General features: G+C 46.7%; 1 protein-coding gene across 2 annotated transcripts in view; it reads left to right on the forward strand.

Annotated features, from left to right (window-relative positions):
• DIS3L2 (DIS3 like 3'-5' exoribonuclease 2) overlaps positions 1-20,992 on the forward strand; it is a 380,422-nt gene that overhangs the window by 305,999 nt on the left and 53,431 nt on the right. The window lies entirely within an intron of this gene.

A 20,992-nucleotide genomic window follows, 5' to 3' on the forward strand; every position in this document is an offset into this window, starting at 1 on the left:
CGCTGTGGGAAGTCTCTGGGAGTTTGGAAAATGAGTTGGGCCACAGGATTGGCTGAGGGAGCCGTTCGTCAGACCATTGGCAGAGCGCAGCCTCGCAGAGACTTGTTTCTCTGAGCCTTTCAGCTTGGAGAGATCTCAAAAGCCTTGTTTTAAAACTTTCTAATTGAAGCTTTCATTGCATCCTACTCTTTGTGATAAACGTACACAAATGCTTCTCAGAAGGCATGGCAGACAGTTGCTGCCCTCGGCCTACGCATCAGTTAGCGGCTCTTGGGACAAATGGGTCGTCTGTTCTGCCTGTGCTTGGGGCAGTCAAGGCATCTTCTGGAACCCTCATGCCCCTCCTTCCCTTGCCTGGGCTCAGGTAGCCTGAGCAGACCTGTCTGCTCGAGAATGCCACTTGGGAGACAGTAGGCAGAGTGGCTGCTGAAGGAGAGGGCAGAGCCAGTGGGAGAGGCGTCACGGGCATGGAAGAGGATAGAGGATCTCCTCTCCTTGCTTTAGTGAGATCATTCTTCGGGATGTGAACCTCATTCTCACTTACCAGCGGCTGCCTGGTTGTAAATCCAAGGACGCTTCTCAGTGTTTGCTTCCTGGACTTCTGTCCTGCATTTGGCCCTTTGAAGCTCACCTCCTGGTTCTCTGCTTCTCTTCATACATCTCTAGTCATGTCCTGCTGGTCCCTTTGCAGGAGCCTCTTCCTCTGCTCACCCCTTTATGGTTGGCGTTCCCTGGAGTCTACCCCACCCTCTTTTTCTCTATCCACACTCCCTCCCTGAATGAATTCCTGTGTTCTTATGATTTTAATTACCAGTTGGATGCTGATGACACCAAAATTAGTTTCTCCAGCCCTGCCCTTCTTCCCAGGCCCTACACAAGCCTCTCCACCTGCGTCCCTGGACTCCTCACCTGGCCGCCCCGTGGTCCTCTCAGCCAGTGCTCGCCGCCCCTTCTGCCCGACACAGTGACCAGTGCCCACGGTGTGCTGCACGCGCTGGCTGTGCTCCTTCCACCAGAGGAGTTGTGTGTATCAAGAGTCAGCCCTCTTTATTCCCATCCTGGCTACGCCAGTTGTACATGTTGTTATAATTATGCAGTTTAACTGAATATTAAGTAAATTGATCAAGTAAGAACATTTTTAAAAGCTGGTGTTTCTGTGAAAACTAAGTTAAATTGTTTGGAAACACTTGATGAAGAAGAATCTCCAAAAATTCTGCTGTTTGGGTGTGACAACTATAGAAGAGTGGGGGAAAAGATCATAAAATTCAGGAGGAATTCTGTACTGAGATTGCTTTCCAGATGTCTAAGCTCTCACTCTTTTAACGAAACAAAAACTATAAATTATACGTGATGAATTATGAGTAGTTTATCAGAAAAAAGTATGTAGAAATCCAATTAGCATACCTTTTCAAAAAGATTTACATTTTTTCTAAACGTGAATGAATGTAGATTTATATAAATTAAGTAAAACAAATGTCTAGTTATGTATGTGTCTCTTCTGTATGATTCCCCTCTTTAGCCAGCTTCTGGAAAAACTAACCCACCACTGACTGCTTCAGGCACATCAAATGAGAGGGTTCTGTTATACCATTTTAGAAACCTTTCCCCATCAGATTGTTTTAAAATTGGATTGAATTAAATATGTTAAATACACTAAACACTGTAAAAGACCATCAGCAATCTCAACTCGCATTAGGAGGGGTGTGGTAGTCAGGGTAGAAGAATGATCACAGTTTCAGATTGATACTGATCTGTTGGCATGTCTTAGAGTCAGAATTTTATTGCTGAAAATAACTTTTTAATTAATTTTTATTGGAGTGTAGTTGATTTACAGTGTTTTCTTTCTGCTGTACAGCAAAGTGAATCAGTTATACATATGCATATATCTACTCTTAGATTCTTCTCCCATAGAGGTCATTACAGAGTATTGAGTAGAGTTCCCTGTGCTATACAGTAGGTCCTTATTAGTTATCTCTTTTATAATATATAGTAGTGTGTATATGTCAGTCCCAATGAAAATAACTTTAGATACCTGTATCTCATCAGCCCTCTCGATTTATAGATTAGAAGCTGAAGTCCCCAAAGGTTAGATGAGTTGCTTATATGCAAGAAATCCAGATAGCCCACTCTTTGTTCGCTTTTCCTCCATTTACACCATGCTGACTTGAGAGAGAAAAGTTTTCCTTCAAAGTGAAAAAAAAAAAACCCTTCAAGTCCTAATTAGGTTCCAGTTAATTAAGGTTTGAAAATAATGGAATTGCATCCTTGGAGCTGATTCCTTGGTTCCCCAGAAAACAAGTGTGTGGACCACAGCTTTAGAAGAAGGAGCACATCAATCTCCTGTAGCAAGGGACACTGGCAAGATCCTTTATAAATCAGCTAAATGGCCCCATTCAGCAGTCCCTGCGTTTGTTCTCCTGTGCCTACTGCCTGCATTTGCCCTCACGAAAATCCGTTTTTCCTCAGTGCTTTTGGCATGGCCTGCTGTTTGGAGTTGCTCTCTGATGCTTTCTTTGCCCCAGTTCACTGTGTCCGCGTTTTTGGTGGCAGTCCTAAAAAAAATATGTCCTCCTACACTAGCCTCAATTAGAGAGGGTCTATGAGAGGCCTCCGTGAGAGGGGACAACATCTGTGTCGCGCTGTACGCCCTCGGACGCAGAATAAACCTGCTAAGCCAGCAGTTTTGCCTTTCCAAGAAATCAGTTTCCTGTGATGCTCTCCAGGATGAGTGAGGTGGAGGACACCAGCGTGGGGCCTGTGTGTCAGGTCGACGACGGACTGGTTGGGAGGTCACAGTGACCGCAGACACGCAGAGCAACTCGATCACTGGGTGACTGCAGGCAGCAGCTTCGGCCAGAGCTGCCTGGCCCATGTCTGAGATAGTGCACCCTCAGGCCGCCGGGCCACCTGAGCTGGCTCCAGTCCCCGGGGACCACCTGCCTGCCGTCCTGTGTGCTTACCCAGTGTATGCTCAAATATTAGCAAGTTCTGTACGTACTGTGGTGTGAAACAGACTGCGAAGCACTGCCTTCGAGGTTGGTTTGACTACTCCGAGCATCTTTTTTACCTCGAGGGCGAACCTAGTTCTAAGAGGTCCTAGTTCAGTGAAATGATGCTCCTTTGTTTCGCTGCCCCGAAAGTCAGTGCAGGTGCCGAGTGCATTCTGTGTGCTTTTTTGGTTGGATGAGTTGAATAATATCCCTTGTTTTCTGCTGCCATGTTAAATCTAGAATTGAACGCAGATGCTTGTGTTATTTTATGGATTTATAACACGTCACTCCTGTTTCTTAAAAGGAGACTCCCATAAAGGGAGTCCCAGACTTTTTTGTGTTTGTAGTAAAAGTAATCATAATGGCTTATAATGATATGCAAATCTTGAGCTTTGGGGAAGGGGAACCGTGAGAGGCCTCCACCCCCTGCTCTGGTTCGGGGGAGTGCGCAAGCTCCCTGGCACTTCTGTTTGTGCACACCTGGTAGCCTGCTCCCTCCTAGGGGTGGAGATGACCCTGCCTGACTCTGACATGATAGGATGGCAAGGCCTCGGCTCCTTTTGGAGTTCTGTGCCTGGGCCGTTGCCTTCAGAAAGGATAGCAAGGGAGGACAGTGGGGTGCTAAATAGAGCCCCCAAACAAAAACTTCTTAGGGAATATTGACTGTTGTCAGGAAACTACACCTACAGCTTTCTGGCGCTTTCTCTCCAGCCCGACCTTGCTCAGTCAGGTGATAGCACTTAGAGGCCACTCTGTGTGAGGGCTTCTGGAGAAACGAGCATGACTGCGGGAAACTGTGCCACTTCTGGGGTCCCCGGCAGGTGGTCGGGGGATGTGAATGACTCCTGCTGAGCCGTTGACTTTCTGAATTTAGAGAAAGTTATAGTGAAGAAAATCTGATGTTTCCATCAAACTAAAGGAGCCTTTACTAAATTCTCAGCTTCATCTTTTTTTTTTTTTTTAAAGATTGATTGATTGATTGATTGATTGATTGATTGCTATGTTGGGTCTTCGTTTCTGTGCTAGGGCTTTCTCTAGCTGCGGCAAGTGGGGGCCACTCTTCATCGCGGTGCGCGGGCCTCTCACTATCGCGGCCTCTCTTGTTGCGGAGCACAGGCTTCAGACGCGCAGACTCAGTAGTTGTGGCTCACGGGCTTAGTTGCTCCGCGGCATGTGGGATCCTCCCAGACCAGGGCTCAAACCCATGTCCCCTGCATTAGCAGGCAGATTCTCAACCACTGCGCCACCAGGGAAGCCCCCTCAGCTTCATCTTATGATTCCCACCTGGCACGGTTCTGAAGCCCAAACTTCAGGCAGTTTCTTTGAGTGGACTTGATCATAAAGGTAAACTTATTGGTGGAAACAATTTTTAGATACCTTGGGACCCAAGCTGCTGTGGAATGCTATTATGGATGACCTTGGCCTAGCCCAGCCTTTTAAGTAAGGGCTCGGCAGACTTTCTGCAAAGGGCCAGATAGCAAATATTTTAGGCTTTGTAGGCCATCTGGTCTCTGTCTCAACTACTCAACCCTGCTGTTGTAGTGTGAAAGCAGCCAGGGACAGAAAAACAGATGAGTGAGGCTGTGTCCCAGTACAACTTTAAGGACACTTAAATTTGAATTTCATATAATTTTCATGTCACAAAACAGTATTCTTCCTCTGATTATTTGTGAATCATTTAAAAATATAAAAACCGTTCCTAGCTCGTGAGCCATACAGAAAGTAGGTGGTAGGCCACATTTGACCTGTGGTCCACAGTATGCTGACCCCTGCTTAAATGAAATCCAGCTCTCTTACCCAGTCAGCTTTTAACAGCCCGTCACCACTGCACTGGGGAGTTGGGCTGGTAATAGAGAACACTTGCGCTGAGTTACCTCTCGGGATAGTTTCATGCAATTAAGTAAATTGTTCCTTTGATTAGTATCATGCTTAGCAGGTCCGGTTGGAGGCTAGAAGTAAAGGAATGAATCCGTTTAGCACCAGTTCCCTTACCCTATTTACAGTCAGGTAGCCTTAATTAGCCTGAAGCAAAAAGAGCAGTGGTTCTTAATTTCCCACCTCTGCGAGCTCAGCAGCCTCTTCACAGTCAGATCTCATCCCATCCGCCCCGCCTTCCTGAGCCCACCTGCAGAGACGCTGGCTCCGCCATCTGGTAGGAGCCCGAAGGTGGGAAGACAGTCATTGCAAAACTTGACTCACAGAAAGCTGTATGGCGTTTCTCCCCCCGACCCCTGCTGCTGAATGTAGCAACGTGTTTTGCTGGATCGTGCATTTAAAAATATAGTTAAGTATGTTTCTGTTCCTTCTCTACAATGCAGTTATTTTTAAGAAATGAGCATTCCAGCTGTCTGCTGGTTAATTTTTGTACAGTATGATAGTTGGTGCAAGGTCAGAAGGATGGGCATAATCATCCTATCTGGCTCTTCCTTGATCTTATTACTTGTGTCATCACTTGAGCACAAGAGTAAGCTATCGACCAGGTGGCTGGATATGTTTGTGGACTTGGTGTCTATTTGCTTAGTCATAGAGTCCCCCCGTCAGCATGTCTTCAGAAAGCATTTATTGGGTACGGAAAGCAAGTATGTGGTAGGTGCTGGAAATGAACAGTCCCCGTCCTTAAGTTTATAGTGTAGTGAAGGAGCCGGCAGACCACACAGAAAACGTAAAGTGCTGCGACAGAGCTGTCGCAGAGTGTGGTGAGACTGCGTTGGAGAGGATGGGCCCAGTCTCGGGACCAGGGAAGACCTCCCAGCAGGGGCAGCGTGTACACCAAGGCCTTTAAAAGACTTGAGGGGCCAGCCAGGCTCCGAATGCAAGGGGTGGGGCATTTCATGCAAAGCGCTGGTGCAGGCGTGGAAGGGGCGAGGGGTGGCGCCTTTGGGGAGCGTCGGATTGCTCCAGGTCGTGTGGTGTGGCGTGCGAAGAGAGAGCAGCTAAAGGAGGGAGCAGGGGCCAGGCCATGAAGTCTGCAGGAACGGGCTCGGGGAGCCACGGGACAATTTCAGATACAGAAGGGACGTGATCAGAACTGTGTTCTAGAAAGAGCTTACTGGCTGTAGTATGGAGAGTAGACTGAAAGAAGAAAGTAAAGGAATCTTATATTCCAAGAGAGAAACGACAAGGGCCCAACCTGAGATCGAGCCCCTGGGGAGAGAGAAAATCACAGATCCGAGCGAGGAAGGAGGATCGGGAAGCCTTGACAAATTGACTGTCCTGATTCGATGTGGAAGGGAGGGGGCGGGTGGTGAGGGAAGAGATTTGACTCAGGGGGTCGGGCTTCAGGTTCAGGCACGGGCATTGATGCAGTGCCACGGACTGACCAGGAAATACCTTAGGATAGGAGAGCTGAGAAGAAAGCAGATGACTTCCGTTGAGGGTCTGTTGAGTTTGAGGGGCCAGCTGGAGACAGAACAGGTCGGGATGTGGAATAAGCATGTGGGCATAGAGGTCTGGAGGTCAGTCAGGAGGGCTCACCTAGAGGTAGCCACTTGGGAGCCAACAGCATCGAAGTGGTCCTTAAGCTGCAGAGAAATGAGCTGTAGTGGGGAGGCATGTGGCACCAGACACACAGGAGGGCGAGAAACACTTCCTCCTGCTCTGTTCTTAGTTCCTCCACTCTGTTCTTAGTTAGGCCCCTTTGGTCCCCACTTTTTCCTTAGAAAGGAAGCTTTAAATCAGATTATGAAAGCAAAAGTATATTCTTGTTAATATTTCGGTATATTATGATTTCTTATGAATTTCCCACTTCAGGTAGGAGGGAGGAGTGGTTAGTGTAGCATACATGTAGTTTTTATATTCTGCATTTTAATATTATATAAGTTTTTCCCCATGTCATTCAAAATTCTTCTAAAACCTTATAATGCCTATGTAATAGTCCATCATACGGATATGCTCTTAAACATTTAACCTTGCCCCAATTGTGGATTTTTAGTTTCTGATTTTTTGATACCATAAATAGTGCCATGGCCATCTATGTTCATAAATCTTTATTGTGATCTCTGGTTATTTCTTTAGGACAGTCCTGGAACTGTGCTGATGGGGTCAGAAATATAGACATATTTAAGAATTTTGAAACATTGCCACATTCCCTTCCAGAAAGATCACAGCAGTTTATCCTCTTTCCAGTAGCCTGTGAATAAGGGCACCTATGATGGAAATACCTGTCAGGAGTTCTCTGCCTACATGGGCGGGGGGGGGGGGGGGGGGGAGGGGGGGTCGGTCTCTCTCTATCTCTCTCTCTCTCTCTCTCTCTCTCTGAGTCAGACTAGGTCTCCTGAAATGTCCCAGTGACTGTGGTCTTGGATTCTTTCTTCATCTTTCCTATTGTTCAATGTGTTACAGCATAGGCTCTTCCTATTTGCATTAGCCATTATTAAAAAAATACTCATAAGGGTCCTAAACTGTAAAATGATAAGAGAGGTGGTTCAGAGCTTCTTCCTAAACTCGGTGAAGTCCAGACTGGAGAGTGATCTCCCGCCCCAAAGTCCTTCTTTCTACTCGTTAGGCTCAATAAGAAACCCATTGTATTTGAAATGGTGCTGAGAACTATTGTTGTAGTCTCAGATCCTTGGAGAACATTTGTAACTTCACTAACCTTTTTTGTTGCTCTCACCTCCTGTGTGTAGCTGTCAGGCATTGTTTGGGTTGGCCTGACATGAATAATTAAAAGGAAATCCAATTGAATTAAGACTAAAGAGAACAGAGTTGCTCTGTGTCATCTCTGCCACCATAAGAATTGCTACACTTCTCTTTAAGGTAATGGTAAACAGTACAGGAAGGCTTTTACTAGTTCAGAGCTTCTGGTTAAATGTTGACAGGCAGCGCATCACATCAGCCGTGGAGATAGTTCTAGAATCAGGGAGGCTTAAAGAGTAATTATCACCCTGTCAGAATTTTCCCCTTTTTTCCCAGTTACCAGTTTCATTATTATGAGCAAGATTTTCATTTTCATCTGTTCATCTCATTTATACATAAATCCACAGCCAAGAGCCTGTGCTCTCTTGAGCCCTTCAGCCCCCAGGCTATGTAGGGTGGCTCTGGGGAAGAGTGGAGCTGAGGAGGGAGCAGCCGCAGCCTCCAGCTTTCAGGGAACGTGGGGCACAGGACTTCCCCCCAGTCAGAGGGTATTGAAATCTTTCCCTGGAAGGAGAGATTGGTTTAGTAATCACACTTTAATTTCATATGGAACCAGAGCAGACAATCCACATGTACGCATCCCAAGGTGTGGACAAGAGTCAGGCTTGAAAACCTGACCTAGTTGTATATAAGTAGCACTAATTACACCCACTTATGTGAGTTGATCACTGTTTTTGGCTTGTTAGCATACGCATAAAAAATAACCTGTATCGTTAAGTGTTGGAGTAACTTTGCTGAGCAGCTTGTTATTATAACCCTAAACTTTTCATGTGCTCACTCTTCCTTTAGGCATGTCACATAGTCAATTACTCATAATTTTCAAAAATTGGAAGGAATACAGGTAGTATTATTCTGGAAGTTGTTAAAAATACAGACTCAGACATGATTTCCGGCTCTCACTGGACAGATATTTCTTGAGTTCCTATCGTGTTACAAGTACTACTCATAGTTCTATGAAGGAGCCTTAGGCAGTGGAAGACAAACTTTCCACCCTAAAGTTGCTTAGTGAATTTGTGAAGAACTCTGTGTACTTATAAGAAGCTTCAGTAATGTAAAAGCAAGGGCACAGTGAGTTGACACAGGGCTAAAGGAATACCCAACCTGATGGTTCTTAGGTAGATGGGATTAGTGAAAGAAGGCTGCTTGGGAAGGGAAGCCCTGAATCCCATGGTGAAAAAAGTGAAGGACATGATTGGTGAAGAAGAGCTGAGGGTCACCGATTGCCCACCCTGTTGAGATTTAAGGGACGTGTTCCATCACACTCCCCTCCCTTCTGAGTTCTGAACCACTGCGAAATAGACACACAAGTCAGACCGAGATCAAAATATTCCCTCTATTACTGATAAAGTTTGGATTAGAGAAGGCAGCTTGAGCCAGTTCAAGCATTTGGAACAGCCCATAAGTTAATGCTGTAAAAGGAAACTCTGATTGTGGGGTGATTAGAGGCAGCAGAAAGTAGCCAGAGGCAGAGAGGGGAATGTGCCCTCTACCAAACTGGGTACCGGGGATACTGGGTACCGAGCCCTAGCGTGGCCTTCACTACTAGGTGCCCTCCAGTGCAGTGGCTGCCAGTGGGGACCAGTAGCTGATGTTTCTGCCCTTGGTCAAAACGGCCAGAATAGATCCTCAGCAGAACTCCGAAGACTGCTTTTTATATAACTTTAGAAAGGAAGCGTGGCTCCAACTCCACCTCTAGAAGCTTTTCACTTGCCTTCTGGTTCTTTCTGCTTGCCTATTATCCAGGCTCATTTCTTATAGAAGGGAAAAGCTCTACCACCACCCCTGTAAACCTTTCTTCGTTTCCAGGAAGCTGAAGACTGAAACTAAATCCTGCTGCCGAGAAGCTTGCATTGGCCAGCCCATCCATCCCCCCTCCCGCTTAGGGCTCCCAGAGCACTTTATTTATACCTGTCACCTGTCTTGATCACATTTTCACGTTGCCTGGTCGTTTTCCATTTGCTTCCCTGTCTCCTTCTCTAAAACTGTAAGTTCCCTAAGGGTAAGGACAGCATCTGTTCACCGTTATATCTCCAGCCCCTGCCCAGTGCTTGTCGTTAAGGGTGTTTCAAGGTCTCTTAAGCATCTCTGTACATACTGGTCTTTTTAAAAGGACGACGGCAGCTGTGATCTGGGAGAAGGACTGTAGCTCTAGAAGAGAGGTGCGCTTATGTAAGAGAATTAAATGCTTATCATGAATCAGAGAGGTTTCCTCCTCTTTTGAATAAAAGGGTTGGGTATTTGATTACTTGCCAGGGCATACAGGGTTTAGGACGGGGTGTAATGAGGACTTTCTCAAGGTGGAGCTGCCTGGACAGGTGTGAGGAGCCAGGAAGCTTTAGCACCCCAGGGGGCTGGCAGTGCTTCTAAGGCTTCCTGAGCACTTCTGTGTTCACCTCTGTATCCTCAGACCAAGCTGTGCCCCTCGGGGAGCCCTGCAAAAGAGGCTCTCCAGGGGAAGGCAAAGAGACCCCCAGTGTGCCCCCCCGGAAATGGAGATGCTCAGGCTTGTTGGAGACCGGATTTGCCGGCGTGGAAAGGTGGGCAAGGCACCAAGCCCCCCCACCTGCCTCTTGAAAAGAGTCCTTCTGGGGTGAGCTAACATCAGCTGCCAGCGACCCTTCCCCCATGGTGAGATGGAAATGATCTGTATCCCATGGTGGGATCCCCAGCCTAATTCTCCCTCTGTGAATTCTGATCAGAGCCTGCTTTTGCTTCTAATGGAAATGATTTCCACAAGACAGAGTTTCTGTATTAGTTGCTGCTGGGCTGTCTGAGAAGAGAAGAGAACTCACATCACAGCTAGGGTTGAGATTGTGCCCAGATGATTCAAACTTGAGTCCCTAGCATTTCCAGGGGGCAGTGAAGTGAGACAAAGGGCTCTCACCCTGACAAGATGATATATAAGAAACTTCTGGGGGTCGAGCGGGGCAGTGGCCTGAGCCTCCGTTCTCTCTGTGATGCGAGCCTTTCAGGTAAGTGGCTTTGACAGACAGAACAGATTTGGCTCCTCCAGGGCCCTGGCTTTTGGGTAATTGTTCTCCTGATTAGGAAGCTCTTGGACTCTCCCCTTTCTATTCACAGGACACTCTGCACGTCCTCGTCCTGCCCCCATGTCACGTCCTGCCCCCATGTCACACCCCACGTCACTTGAATGTGAGCCAAACAGCTACGTAAGAGACATGGAATCCTTTGACGTTAGTAAAACCTGCACTGGGGAAAAGGAACCCTTGCAGCTGATGCTTAGATTTCAACCATGACTGCCTCTTGGGGCAGGCCCAGTTGATTCCGATTTGCGTGGTTCTGCAAGCCGGGGGCTCTGCCGCTGTTCTGTTAGCTGTCTGTCCTGAACTCCGCTGCCGGACTGAGTTCCCCCAAATGCTGCTTTCACCTGTCACTCAAGAACCTGCAGTCTCCTTAAGCAGATTTCATGGATAGTGAGATTTCCATTATTATTCTGGGATGAGATATAGGATTGCTAGGTTTTATTTTGCCAAACAAGAGCATTTTCTTTAAAAGCCAGTTACCGTCTACTTCCTCCACGATTTTATAAATGAAAACATTTTAGCACCAAAACAAAGGAAGACTTAATTTCACCATTCAGGGCAGTCTCACATAGACTTGGTTGAGCTTTGTGGAAAACCTTTTTCTCATTTTGTTGATCTCAGACCAGCGTTTGCGAGCTGCTGGATTGTTCCATCGGATCCAAATGCCCCCTGGCTCTGGAGGCCCTCGGTGATGCGGCTGGTGTTTGGTGTTCCCCATTTCCCACCCACCCGTCTCCTGTACTCACTCATCCTTCCCTGCCTTCGCATGGCCTGGGCCTCCACTTCGCTCCCCCCAGCAGGCCCCCTACTTCCTCCAGAAGCCGCTTCCGACAGGCTGCCTCCTTCTCCACGTTTCTCCTATCGGTGCCTGATGCAGTACTGCCTGGGTTTTCATTCGCATCATTCTGTGGTTCTGTCTCTTTATTCCCTTCCCTCCCTCCCTGCCCGCGTTCTTGAGTATCAGCTGTGTAGAAGGCAGATACTTCGCTGCAACCTCTTTCTCACTCATAAATCTACGGTGTTGGTACAGAAGCGGCATGCTACAAGCTGCTCCTAGCACTCAAAATGTCCCCACGGTCAATGGGTGCTCAAGGACACTGTGCCCATAGAACTTGAAGATGTGGCCCTGTTTGTTATTACTCAGGAAATTCCTACGTTTTTAAAGAATGGTATTATTATAACACAGTTGTTTGTTTTGTACTTCTTTCATTCCCATTTTAAATGGCACGTGACAGACATTTTTAACTAAAGAGAATTTAAGAGCTTTAAAAGTATTTTATACCTTTAGAACATCCCTTTTGACTGATGTTTTTAATTTCTCACATTAAAAAAAATATCTACTAGGCACAGAGTACTGTGCTAGATATTGGTACAAAGAGATTAGAACATGGTCCCAGCCCTCAGAGTAGCTTAACGTCTCTCATGGACAGAATACAGACACAAAGAGAGCAAGCGGGTGCACAGGAAACGTTGAGTTTGGGCTGAGTGTGGAAGTGGCTGCTCTGGTATTTTATCTGGGGACACTAGCTATGATTTGAAGGGGCCACGTTAAAAGTCAATGAGAAACAAGGTCATTCTGTTTTTAAAAGTTTTCTCCTGTACAAAATAGCAATTAGCAATTTGCTGTAAGAAAACACTACAAATACTGAAAGCAAATTAGAAAGTATTTAATTGCCCATGAATTTTGAACACACCACCCCTGGGGCGGGTGAGGGCGGGGGGGGGGGGGGGGGGGCGGTATTAAAAGAAATGTGCCAGAGTGGGAGGAAATGAGTGCAGACCTGAAGGACAACACCCAGGGAGGGGATCCCAGCAGGTTTCTTATCTGCTTGTCAGCATTAAATTGGCAGTCCCCTAAATAAGAAAGTTTGCTAATGAATAACAGTCTACTGGCTTTGAAGTACATTTGAACTGGGAGCTGTTTCTGAGCTCTGAGAATGCCAACCTGATTTGCTACAACGAGTTTTGCTCTGGGAATTACAAGGAGCTCTCCCTTCATTCTCCTGTCCTCCACCCAAGCCAAGTCCTGGGACTTAGCTTTTCCTGCAAGCTTCTGTCCAGCCAAACTTGCAGTCTTGCTCGCCTCCCCGGCTGGCCTGCAGGAGCACACTTCTGAGCTCAGAGGGGAGTAGAGCTCTGCCTGAGCTTCTCCCTGCCCTCCGCCCGCCTGGCTGTCCGGCTTCCAGGCCTGGATTCCTGACTCCTTGTTGCCAGGGACTCCTTCTTGGTCCCTGTGGAGATCTGTCCTGTTTGCCCAGAGGCCTAGCTCGGAACTCATTTGGGGTACATGCTTCTGCTCCAGACTCTGCCCCAGGCCCAGACTCAGCTCTCCTATGGCCGCCAGCTTCAAGTCAGTGACAAGAGCGTGTAGAGCTGGTGAGCATGGGCCTGGGACAGGCCGCCTGGGCTCCGATCCTGACTCTTTTGCTTAGCTGTGTGACTTTAACTTTTCTGTGCCTCAGTTTCCTAAGATAAAAATGAGTAAAATGAGGTAACATGTTTCAGAGGTAACCGTCGGTAAAACGGAGATGATAATAGTAACTATGCCATGGGGATGTTAGGTTAAATGAATTGTACCCATAAAACACTTAGAACAGCCCCTGACACGTAACACCAAATGGATGTTAACCGTGTGCCCAGATGCTGAGAAAGGCCCCGTTTCTGTCCTCACAGAAGAGCCGCCTCTAACAGGGAAGAACCCAGGAAGGGCTACAGTACAGGCCACCAGCAGCAATGGCCTGGAAAGACTTCAACTCATTTGGGATCCGTCCGGTGGGTCTGGATGGAGGGGAAGGATTTGAAGTGGAGGTGCGGGGGCGAGGAAGGGTGGGCCCCTACTGCTTGGTAGCGGCGGGTGAGGGGCGGTCTGGTCTGATTGGGTGTGTGGAGGGAGCACCGCGGTAAGGGACGAGACTGGGGGTGTCTTGAAGCACTCAGCAGTTGGTACTGGAGTCACAGGGAGAGCAGGCAACATTTGTGAGCAAGGACGGGAAGGAAGTAGAGTCGCGCACTACACTCCATGTCACTCAAATAAGAGACACAAAACATTCCCTTTGAACAGACATACCACAGTTTACATAACCCTTCCTAATGTGGCTACCGTTGGGTGGCTTTCAGTTTTTGTTTTTATAAGTAACACTGCAATTAATATTCTTATGCATTCTTAATCAAAATTGTTTTGGACTATTTCCTCAGGAATACATTCTTACAACGACCGTATTAAAGGGAATAACTATTTTTCTGCGATACTTTCTCTTTTTTATTAACTTTTATTGTTGTATTATAAAAGTAATACACATTTGGGACTTCCCAGGTGGTCCAGTGGTTGAGACTTTGCCTTCCAATGCAGGGGGTGCGGGTTTGATCCCTGGTCGGGGAGCTAAGATCCCACATGCCTCGGAGCCAAAAAACCAAAACATAAAACAGGAGCAATATTGTAACAAACTCAATAAAGACTTTTTAAAAAATGGTCCACATCAGGGCTTCCCTGGTGGCGCAGCGGTGGAGAATCCGCCTGCCAATGCAGGGGACATGGGTTCGAGCCCTGGTCCGGGAAGATCCCATGTGCCGCGGAGCAACTACACCCGTGCGCCACAACTACTGAGCCTGTGTTCTACAGCCCGCAAGCGACAACCACTGAAGCCCATGTGCCACAACTACTGAAGCCCACGCGCCTAGAGCCCGTGCTCCGCAACAAGAGAAGCCACCGCAATGAGAAGCCCGTGCACCGCAATGAAGAGTAGCCCCCACTCGTCGCAACTAGAGAAAGCCCATGTGCAGCAACGAAGACCAAACACAGCCAAAATAAATAAATTTTTTAAAAAAATGGTCCACATCAAAAACTCTTAAAAAAAAAGTAATACAAGTTTGTGTTATGAAAATTTTAAATTAACAAGTAAGCCCAAAATAGCCATCAGTCACCCATCACCTAGTAATAACATTTTTCTAGGTATCCTAAAGCATGTACATGTTTTAGAGCTTTTGACACAAGCTGCAGGATAATTTTCCAGAAAGGCTAGACTAATTTAGGCTTTCCCCAGCAGGGAACAATAGTACATTGTCACTGCCTCTCACCAAATTGAGAGTCTGTGGGTTCCATTTAATCTTTGTTAATATGGTAGGTTGGAAATGGTGTTTTATTACTGGGTCGGCTTGCATTTGTTTTACTGCTTGTGGGTTCGATCAACTCAAGTTGTTTCTTTGCCATTTCTGAGAGAGGGAGAAACTTCCTTCTGCGGTCACTAGTCTCCTAACACCTTAAGCCCTAGACCCACCAGCCACATTTTTAGCCAGAATTACTTTTTTTCCCAACTAAGGTATAATTTACATACAGTAAACTTCACTCTTTTTAGCATACAGTTCTGCAAGCTACACATACCACAATCAAGACATAGAACAGTTCCATCACCCCAGAAAATTCCTGCACACCCCTTTGTAGTCAACCGCTCTCCCCTACCCTCAGCCCCTGGCAACCACTCCTGTTTTCTGTCCCTGTAGTTTTACCTTTTCCAGAATGTCAGGTAAGTGGAATCAGACAGTTGGTAGCTTTTGAGTCTAGCTTCTTTGACTTCGCATCATGACTTGAGGTTCACGCCTGTGTTTTGTGTGTATCAGTGTTCCTTCATTTTTATTGCAGAGTATAAATGTATACATGGTATAGATGCTCCACAGTTCATTTGCCCATTTGTCAGTTGAAGGATATTTGGGTTGTTTCCAGTTTGGGGCGATTATGAATAATGCTGCCATAACATTTGCCTACAGGGTTTTTTTTTTGTTTTTTTGTGGTTTTATTAGGGAATTCCCGCATCTTATTATTATTATTTTTTAAATTTATTTAATTAATTTATTTTAATTTTGGCTGCATTGGGTCTTCGTTGTTGCACACGGGCTTTCTCTAGTTGCAGCGAACAGGGGCTACTCTTCATTGCGGTGCATGGGCTTCACATTGCGATGGCTCCTCTTGTTGCGGAGCATGGGCTCCAGGTGCGCGGGCTTCAGTAGTTGTGGCACGCGGGCTCAGTAGTTGTGGCTCGCAGGCTCTAGAGCGCAGGCTCAGTAGTTGTGGCTCATGGGCTTAGTTGTTCCGCGGCATGTGGGATCTTCCCGGACCAGGGCTCCAACCCATACCCCCTGCATTGGCAGGCGGATTCTTAACCACTGCGCCACCAGGGAAGCCCTGCCTACACGGTTTTGTGTGATGGTTGTTTTCATTTCACTTGGATAAATACCTAGAAAAGTTTGGGTCATATGACAAGTGTATATTTAACTTTATAAAAAATTACCAAACTGTTTTCCAGAGTGGCTATACCACTCACCAGCAATGTACAGTAGTTCCAGTTTCTTTACCTGCTTATCAGCACTTGGTATTATCAGGGTTTTCTTGTTTGTTTGTATGTTTTAGCCATGCTAATAGGTGTGTAGTGGTGTTTCATTGTGGTTTTAATTTGCATTTCCCTAATGATGTTGAGCATCTTTTTCATGTGCATACTTTCTGTCTGCATATCTTTTTTGGTGATGTGTCTCTTCATATCTTTTGCCCATTTCTTAATTGGGTTTTTGGTTTCTTATTACTGAGTTTTGAGATTTCTTTTTATATTTTAGATATAGATCTTCTATCGGATTTGTGATTTGCAAATATTTTCTCCCTGTCTTTGACTTGTCTTTTCATTCTCTCTGGCTTATTTTTTTTATACTCTTTTGAAGAGCAAAAGTTTTACATTTTGGTAAAGTCTAATTTATTGAATTTTTTTTATGGATTGTGCTTTGGGTGTCACATCTAGGAAATCTTTGACTAACCCAAGGTCACGAATATTTTTTCCTATGTTTGCTTCTGGCAGTTTTATAGTTTTAAGATTTACATTTAGGTTCTCCACTTATTTCCTAGCCCCAGAAGTTTCTTTTAGAAAACGGTTCCATTAAAGAGACAGACACACCTGAGTAGCTTTGGTATGGAGTCAGTCCTAGGCGCCTACGCAGGCATGGTGCCCTCCAGGAACCATCTGGAAAGGAGGTGTGGGCATCAGAAGCTGCCCAGGACTGGCTTTTAAAGCAGATAGTAGGCTTCTCTGGCTTAAGACTTGGCATAAAAATGAAGATTGTATCCTTTAAAGGAGGGTGAGGATGATAAGAGAATAACCTCTAAACTTTCTAGATAAATCCTGCCGACTGCTCCGCAAAGTCAGGACGGTGACTGATGCCAAGCCCAGGACTTTGTCGATTACACGCAAACACCCATGTCGGTGACTCACCCAATCATGCTTTAATCTCATAACCAAGAGGCTTTCAAAAATTATAGTCAACAAGGCAGCTTGCTAGTTGTGACTGCCATTGGAATTGGGTTTTCCTCAGAACAGCTGGAGTGTAATGTGGTGGGAAGAAAGCCTGATGTGGGTGAAGGGCCAAGGATTGCTTGCCTGGGAAGGATGTGCAGCTAACGTTTGATAGAAATCTGTGAAATGACCGACCTCAGCCAAGCTAAGTAGAGGCCTGCCATCTTTCATCCATGGGAAAATACGCTGCAGCAGAAGTATTCAGAAAACAGCACTGATTATCCGCTTTGTGTCCGTCATTGCAAGACGGGTAAGACACGAATGGTCCAGAGCATGCTCCGTGCTGGGCTGATGGGAGCCGAGAGAAGATTCCTGTTCTAGTGAAGGAGAGCACTTGAGAGCAGGTTGGAAATGGCTTCTCCAAGGATGTTCCAGGCAGAGCAGTGCAAGGGTTTGGTACGTTCTGGGATGTGCAGGCCTTTGGCATGGCCGTGTCACAGGAAGGGTTCACAGAGGCAGTGGGAGATGTTATTGGAAGTGGAACCAGGGCCAATCTTGGAGGACCTTGTTTGCTCTGCCCTGAGATATGAGTGTTTTCTTGAATTCAGATTGGTACCATTGAAGCATTTTACATATGGAAGTGATGGGATAGGACTTTCTTTTTAGAAAGATCTCTCTGGAGGCTCTGTGGAGAATGAATTAGAAGGGGCCAGTTAGTGGTAATCTAGGTGAGATCGCTAACCTGAAGTCATACAGCTGACAGGAAGCCACAGGTGAGAAAGACACTGAGGAGGTAGAAACAGAACCCAAAAAGGGAGGGGGGTGGACACATGGATGGATACTCCTGGGTTTCTGACTGGCAAGCGGGGCGGCTGTGGTGCCACCCAGGAGAGTGCCCCCCCCCCCGCCGCCCCATCGCAGGAGGAAGAGCAGGCGTCAGCTGGGGACCCTCTGAGCTTGAGGTGCCTGGCGCCATCCTGTTAAAGGCCGCAAGGTGGCCGGCCTCGGAAGTCTGGTGTGCCTCTGCTACCGCACCTCAGGTTCTCCCTCCACTCAGGGTACATACGTGTTCCCGGAAGCATCAGAAACACGTGTGCCTTCCAAAGTACACTAAGCAGGACTAGAAACACGACATAAAGGCTAGTGAGAGAGGCGGCGTGAGCGCACACGGGGACGGAGGAGCAGCACGTGGCACAGCACGAAAGCCTCTGTCCCCCCACCGTGAGCCAGGTTGCCAGACAGGGCTTCCCTTGGGCACGGGGCTGGAGGAGAGCAGCCATCAGCAGCTCTCGACCTCCCCCCACCCCCTTACCTTCTCCTCTCTCTTCCCAGACAAGCTCTTCTCATTTGTTTAAAAAAAAAAAAAAAGAGTGAATTCACTCCCAGTCCTTTTGAAACCCAACATGTCAGTGATAGATGAGGCAGTATTCTTTAACTTCAGAGGAGAAAAAGTGAGTGAGTGAATGCGAGCCAGGGGAGTTGAAAAGTCCAAGGGAACAGGAGACACATGGGGTGACCCCGCCGTCAGGAGGAGCGCCCTCAATCCCACCCCTGCTGGTGCCATGCAAAGGCACAGACAATGCCACTTTCAATAAATCATGAAGGCTCCTGAATACCCATTTTTGTCTGTTTTCAATGGACCTTGGGGATATTGCTTAAGATATGGCCAGCCATTTGTGCTGTGTTCCCAGCTACTCAAAGGCTCGAAGTCAAGTGCTCTCTCGACTATATAATGGAGGCTTTGCATAGGGGATTTTGGGGGAGATTTTTTCAGATTTCCATAGCTAGTCATAGTAAAGGTGACCTCGTGGGTAGTGTGGGCCATTGTCACCCTTCAAACATCCATCCTTTGAGTGATGCTGAGCTTTGTGGGGTATCCATGCAGCGCCTAATTCGATCACACATCTGACCCCTGCCTCTTTTTGGCACTGTCCCCTTCTCTGTGCTCACTGGGCTGCTGGAGGCCTCTGCACAAACCCTGGCTCTCCTCTGGACGCATTCTCTGCTAAACAGAGCCCTTGACTGTCTGTCCCGCTCTCAGAATTCTAGGCCCCCTAGTGAATCTGGCCTGGGGAGCGGCTGCTGCTTCTCATGAGGGTGTGCTCGTGAAGATGCCTGTTGGAAGCGCCTTTCAAAAGTCCCCGGATTGTTTCCACAGTGGAGTCTTGGGAAGCAAAGAGAAGAATAACCTGAGGTCATTTAAGGGCTGGCTGGTCATTTCCTTAATCGTCTGTGACCGTTAAGAGCCTGATTTTCTATAAAGAAGCACAGAGGCTTCTTTGGCTTGTTATTAATAATAACAAACAGCTAGAATTTATTGAGCACCTGCCGTTTGCCAAGTGCTTTCACATGTTACCTCATTTAATCCTTAAACCTTATACCCATTTTTACAGATGAGGAAACTGAGACTTGAGGTTAAATAACTTGTCAAAAGTCACATAGCTAGAAATGGCAGAACTAGGATAGAAACATTCCTTATTCTGCTTAATTTTTATCTTTCTCTTGTTTTATATTCTTCTGCAAATCTGAACAAATGGATCAAGTCCTACTCTTAGGATGACTTTGAAGAGCTATCTTAAAATACTGTGTAATTCCATTTATATAACATTCTTAAAATGACCGAATGATAGAGCTGGAGAACAGAGTTGTGGTTGCTAGGAGTTTAGGGCTGGTGGGGGGAGAGGGAGGTGGCCCAAGGGGGATCTTGGTGGTGAAGGAACAGTTCTATATCCAGGTTGCTGTGGCAGTTACACGAATCTGCACGTGTGACCAAATGACATAGAACTAGACACACATAACATGCCAATGTGTTTCGTGGGTTTGATGTTGTGTTATAATTATGTAAGATATCACCTTTGGTGGAAATTGGGTAAAGAATACATGGGGCCTCCCTGTTGTACCTTTGCTATTTCTGTAAATCTATAATCATCTCAAAACAAAAAGTGGGTTGTTTAATTCACCTGAGTGGGACGCCAGCATTACACCTGGAAAAGGCCAGGTCTCAGCTCAGAAGTTGCTTGCTCTCAGGAAGCAGTCCATATCATAAAGCTACAGGTGGCCTAGGAGGAGAACACACACTAGAAGAGGGTCTGGGATTTAGCCTCTGTCAGATGTAACCCGAGGCTCTGTTATCTTATGGGAAAGTACTGAACTGAGAGTCAGGGCCCCTGGGCTCAAGTCCCAGGGCTGCAATTGTGTGACCTGGGGCAAGCTTCCCAACATCTTTGAGCCTCCGTGTCCCCAGCTGTAAAGTAGGAATGGTAACAGCACCCACCCTATGAGGTTGTTCAGAGATCCACCGATAGAACACATTAATGTGCTTAGCACAGAAAGATTTACTGTGCTTATTCATTTTTCTTACCATCATCAATGTGATTTTATCTATTCCAAAGTTGTACCCTCTGCTCTATAGTCAGACCAATCTTGTACATGTTCACAGAACAGCACGTATTTATTCTTACTTCTCTGGTTTGGGTCATTTATTCTTTCAACAATTCTTTCTTTTTTTTTTTAATATTTCTTTATTTATTTGGCTGCGTCAGGTCTTAGTTGCAGGATCTTCGTTGTGGCACTCGGGATATTTCATCATGGCGTGCGGGCTCAGTAGTTGCGGTGCGCGGGGTCTCTAGTTGTGGCGCGCGGGCTTTAGAGGGTGCGGGCTTAGTTGCCCTGCGGCGTGTGGGATCTTAGTTCCCCGACCAGGGATCAAACCCACATCCCCTGCATTGCAAGGCGGATTCTTAACCACTGGACCACCAGGGAAGTCCCTCAACAATTATTTCTTAACTGCCTACTTTGTCGAAGACTCTTGGAGATACAGTGATGGATGTGACCCGTGTGGTCTGTGCCCAAAGAGAGCTAAAGTCTTGTTTTTTCCTGTTACTTGGAATCTCCTATCTGTGTCTTTCAAATCCTTGCTGTCCTTCCAGACTCACAGGCCTCATCTATTCCATGCAGGCCACTCTACCAGATACTTCTCTGAGCTCCGACAGTGCTGGAGTCAGTGTGACTTAGTCATCTCTGCCAGCCTAGACCGTCCTTTTCCCCTGTGCCT

This window comes from Balaenoptera physalus (genome assembly GCF_965194825.1).
Source record: "Balaenoptera physalus genome assembly, chromosome: 6".
Lineage (NCBI taxonomy): Eukaryota > Metazoa > Chordata > Mammalia > Artiodactyla > Balaenopteridae > Balaenoptera > Balaenoptera physalus.